This window comes from Schistocerca serialis, chromosome 6 (assembly GCF_023864345.2).
Source record: "Schistocerca serialis cubense isolate TAMUIC-IGC-003099 chromosome 6, iqSchSeri2.2, whole genome shotgun sequence".
Taxonomy (NCBI): domain Eukaryota; kingdom Metazoa; phylum Arthropoda; class Insecta; order Orthoptera; family Acrididae; genus Schistocerca; species Schistocerca serialis.
This window is the reverse complement of record NC_064643.1, coordinates 319169480-319174916: the sequence shown is the minus strand read 5'-3', so window position 1 is coordinate 319174916 and position 5437 is coordinate 319169480. Positions and strand designations below refer to the sequence as shown.

Sequence of the window (5437 nt, the reverse complement as noted above, 5' to 3'; positions counted from 1 at the left end):
GTGAGCATTGTACACTAAAACTGAGGATTCGACCATCACTAGCAGGAAAAGAAGTAATGTGGGTAGACGGAAGGATTGAGTAAACTCGTAAACGTGTAAGAGGAATGGCGGCTTTTAACGACGTGGAACTTGTCACAGAATAAAATGTAGACTTTCACGGCCGAAATATCATCTCCATTATAATTATCCGGGCTGTTATGCCGTGGTCGGTTGATGAATTCTGTGTCAATTCCCAACGTTTCGTCTCCGACTGCGGGAGACATCTTCAAGGGGGTCCGTAGATCGATGGGTGTGTTGGACCTTCCATCGAGCTACGGACCCCCTTGAAGATGTCTCCCGCAGTCGGAGACGAAACGTTGGGAATTGACACAGAATTCATCAACCGACCACGGCATAACAGCCCGGATAATTATAATGGACTTGTCACAGAATACCGGGAGGTTGTAATTAAATTGCAGCTACTCGTAGAGGTACAGCGACAGCTCTAATTATAGTATTGCAGCGAAACTTGGCCGACATTCTAATACGTTAATGATGAACCAATTTACCCGGAAAAACTTTTAGTTCAGATTTTGGCCACCAGATGCAAAGACATGCAGAAATATTTCCATATGTAATGGACTAGGAATGGGCCATGGGCAGAATAGATCAAACAAGTGACAAAGGGATAATTTTGATTATATTATTAACCACTGCTTGCACGAGTTGTCGACTATAAACACGGGAGACGTCGCCGAGATGCTGTATGTCCCCAGATTTGTACCTGGTGGCCACAATCGAAACTAAAATTTTTCCATTGTAAATCGATTCCGCATTAACTCATTAGAATATCTATCAAGTATCGCCGCCATACAGTTCAAGATATCGGATCACGGATTTCAGCACAGGATAGGACACAGAGGGGAACTCTTAATTCTTGGACGATATACTACAACAGTCGAATGCTCTGGTAAAGACGAGTAGTAGATGTAGTAGATGTAACGCTTGTTAATGTTGTCATTGGAACTTACTGCAAAAGCATGTGAAAATTGTACTCAAGTTTCAAGAAGCGTTGCTAGAATCTGCTGTTTTTGTGTAGGCCTGAGCACAGTTAAACGTGATTCTCATGTCAGAGTCAGTCATCACACGTAGCAGGAAAGTACCCCTACACTAATAAGGTAAAAATTATTTCCTCTTAATACTATTGTGTACGAAAACAATCGCATGGGGTGACATCAGAACCTTAGGCCAGGTGCTTAAGTATCTCCCACTTGAGTTGGCCTAAATTGTGTGTTACATTTGCGACGCGGGATTGTGCGTAATCATCAAGCAGTTTTCGCACATGTTCCACCTTAATCGCGCGCAGTAATTTCTTCAGTCCCATTAACATTTTCCATTCTCTGATAGATAACTACCGGTGTTTGTCCTTCGGCAGTCAAGAAAAGAATAAGAGCACTCTGGTCTTGTTTTTATGTATTTGATAATAACGTCGCAATAGTTCACGCCCCGCACTTACTACACGCACGTGTAAAACACATTAATGCCACACTGCCCCTTGCCTATATGTCAGTGCTTGTATACCAACATCATTTCGCGCTACGTGGCATATACTCTGCACCAACGCCCTCAGATATCTTTCTGATCACCTCGTAAAGCTGATCCAGTGTCTATGTCATATGCAGGCGAAATACGCTTTGTATTACTATCATAGGCCTACCTTCCTACTGGATATAGCAATGAAGGCGAAAAAGGTATCCCTGATTGTTATGTCAATTTAAGGTGGAAGTGGAGAGAAACGAAAGGGATTTTTGATATCAGCTGAATCAGGACTATATGCGGCGACGAGTGAAAATGTGTGCTACATCGGTATTCGAACCCGGGATCTCCTACTCACAAGGCATTTGCGTTAACCACTACCTCACCCAGACACACTGTGTATCGTAGCTGCGCAGACCACCTCAGCACGCCCCTCGACTGAACCACATTCCCCCCTAGTTCCAATTATCCGCAGTGCCTTTCAATGCCGCCACGCTCGTTGCTTGGAGATACCTGCCGGTGGTCGGACGTAATTGTGCATCCGTAATTAATGTGGTAGATCCATTGCGCATCGAATGAATTCGTGGCGTTTTTTCTTGATTCGCTTCATTGGGTAATTTATCCACCATATTCAGTGCGGATGCACAATTACGTCCGACCTCCTGTGGGAATCTCTAAGTGGCGAACATGGACGATGTGGACAGTGACTGCGAATAGGTGATGCTAGGTGGGAAAGTGGGTGAGCCGAGAAGCGTGCAGAGATAGTCTGCGCAGCAGCGACAGGCACTGTGTTCGAGTGGCTCAGTGGTCAATGCGGCTGCCTAGTAAGCAGGAGATCCCGGATTCGAATCCCTGTCCGGCACACATCTTCACTCGTTGCTGCTGATGCAGGTGACATCAGTAGTCCATCCCTTTCTCCACCTCTTCCTTAAATTTACATGATAGGTATCACAGCTGCGGATTCCACGTGGTATCTTTTCTTTCGGACATGTTTACTGGCTGGTCTGAGGAAGACTCCATTCGGGCTGCCAGCGCTAAAATAACTGCACCGCTTTCCTGCGCCGATCACGTGTCCGGTAGTGAGCGCGACATTTAACTTTCTGCACAGCATGTATTTAGGAGGTCCATGGCTCCAAACCAGCCAGTCCGGTCACACTCCGCTTCAGAAAGTTAGCTTCGGGTCCAGTGAGCAGAGAAGCCGTGTCATTAGGAAGTCACCGGCCGACCACCCAGCTGCTTGGTTTGGACTTAGCGTCTAAATTTGAACCTTGTATATGAATGATCATTTAGCTGTCCAGCTTGTACTGTGCGTGTAAGTGATCAATTAACTCTCTCTAATTGGAATGTTGGTCAAGAATGATCATTTGACGTTATTGTTTGGATTTGGCGTGTACCTGATGATTAATGTACTTGTCTAATTCACGTTCAGACTCTTCACCTGACCTTAACTGTTTACACTGTGACGTTAATGAATATAAAAGACATTGTCAAATGGAATCTTGGGGCTTGCAATAATGTAGTCGGTACCTAGCATCACAACATTTTGCGAAAAGCTTCAATGCCCACAATACAGAAAGTTACAGCGCTGAACTCAACTTTTGAGGAGCATCCTAATGCCTTTAGAAAGTATGCCATTTCATTAAAAAATACTATGCCTGTATTTCGGTTGATACGGATTAGGGAAGGTAACGCGAACTTCGGCGTGCTATAATTTTCAGTAAACCTTGTTCAAGATAGAAAAGCGAATCATCCTGTAGGTACAAAAATCAACTGAGGACGTTGGGTATACGTGACGCTGCTGCCGTTTCGCGTCCCACTGCGATCGAATATTGAACGACCTGATACCCACCTTCGATAAGTTAGCCGAACAATATTCGCGTTGATTCTTTCGGATGGTGATGCTTCGCTATTCCATTCCGCGGTCTCGCAGACAGGTCACTTACGCTTTTAAGGGCGTGCATTGTATGTGAGCGATGGGGGGTTGATATCACGACAATTGAAAATGGCAAGAAACTGCTGGTGATAGACGGTTATAAAATCTATTTCCAGAAGCATATCGTCAATGGCGTTGATTCATAAAAATGTAACAGGAGGACGTGTGTTTTGTGAAATTACATTCTTGGTTCGCAGTTAGACCATAATGATGAAAATGATGACTCTGGTATATTAAACCGGCAGAGACTCGATAATATTGTGAAAAGAAAGGATGCATACAATTTGCGTCAGCGCCCCTCCAAACCTATACGCTGTCAGTTAGCTATGGTAATACTGACATCCACACAGCTCAGAATATGTTTCAAATAAGGAAATATATTGATGCTAGTGATTACGCAAACCTCCGAAGTTGCCCGATAGCTTACTAGAATTACATGAAGCACTGGCGAGGAAAGTTTTCCACACAGACAGTGGAGACAAATTTTTATTTGTGTTCGACTCTGTAAAGAATATTGGAGGTTTATTATGCTAAAGCAATTTCTCTTTTATCAAAGAGTTGTGAACTTTATTTGTAGGTGGGACTTTCAAGTGTTGCCCTAAGGCCGGCCGGGGTGGCCGAGCGGTTCTAGGCGCTACAGTGTAGAACCGCGCGACCGCTACGGTCGCAGGTTCGAATCCTGCCTCGGGCATGGATGTGTGTGTTGTCCTTAGGTTAGTTAGGTTTAAGTAGTTCTAAGTTCTAGGGGACTGATGACCTTAGAAGTTAAGTCCCATAGTGCTCAGAGCCATTTGTTGCCCTAAGCTGTTCCACCAAATATTTATAATTCACTGGTTAAATGAAATTAACTATAAAACTTCCTGGCAGATTAAAACTGTGTGCCCGACCGAGACTCGAACTCGGGACCTTTGCCTTTCGCGGGCAAGTGCTCTACCAATTTTTTTTTTTTGACCGGTGGGGGCTCGGGGGGCAAAGTGGGCAGGGGTCGAAACCTGAGGCCTGGCCACAGTGGTTGGTTGGTTGGTTGGTTTGGGGAAGGAGACCAGACAGCGTGGTCATCGGTCTCATCTGATTAGGGAAGGATGAGGAAGGAAGTCGGCCGTGCCCTTTCAGAGGAACCATCCCGGCATTTGCCTGGAGTGATTTAGGGAAATCACGGAAAACCTAAATCAGGATGGCCGGACGCGGGATTGAACCGTCGTCCTCCCGAATGCGAGTCCAGTGTCAAACCACTGCGCCACCTCGCTCGGTGTCACTGGCCACAGTGTCCTCCTCACCACCACCGAGCCTGTGGTGCTTAGGGAAGTGGGAGAAACAAGAATCAACAGTAGTGGAAGGCGTTGTTATTTATTTATTTGCATGTGTTTTTGTAATATTCACTAATAGCATGAAATTATGGGAACACATATGCGAAAGATAAAAGAAATATAAATTCTAAACTGAGCTACCGGAGCACGACTCACGCCCGGTACTCACAGCTTTACTTCTGCCAGTACCTCGTCTCCTACCTTCCAAACTTTACAGAAGCTCTCCTGCGAAACTTGCAGAACTAGCACTCCTGAAAGAAAGGATATTGCGGAGACATGGCTTAGCAAGTTTCGCAGGAGAGCTTCTGTAAAGTGTGGAAGGTAGGAGACGAGGTACTGGCAGAAGTAAAGCTGTGAGTACCGGGCGTGGGTCGTGCTCCGGTAGCTCAGTTGGTAGAGCACTTGCCCGCGAAAGGCAAAGGTCCCGAGTTCGAGTCTCGGTCGGGCACACAGTTTTAATCTGCCAGGAAGTTTCATATCAGCGCACACTCCGCTGCAGAGTGAAAATCTCATTCTGGAAATTAAGTATACTTTGCCCTTAATACAATTAGCATCAATCTGGAGATGATAACGTTTACTTTGAGAGGCAGTTGACTAGCTAACTGTTTACGTTTGACCCCAAAAGAATGTAAATAACTACAGATTTCATATCTGGCAGACATGCTGAAGAAAAATACAGGAA

General features: G+C 45.2%; 1 non-coding gene across 1 annotated transcript; it reads left to right on the top strand.

The window, feature by feature from the left end:
• Positions 1–5129: 5129 nt before the first annotated feature.
• Trnas-cga (transfer RNA serine (anticodon CGA)) lies at positions 5130–5204 on the top strand. The gene has a single exon. It is a non-coding gene; the product is annotated as a tRNA-Ser (tRNA).
• The last annotated feature ends 233 nt before the right edge of the window (positions 5205–5437 follow it).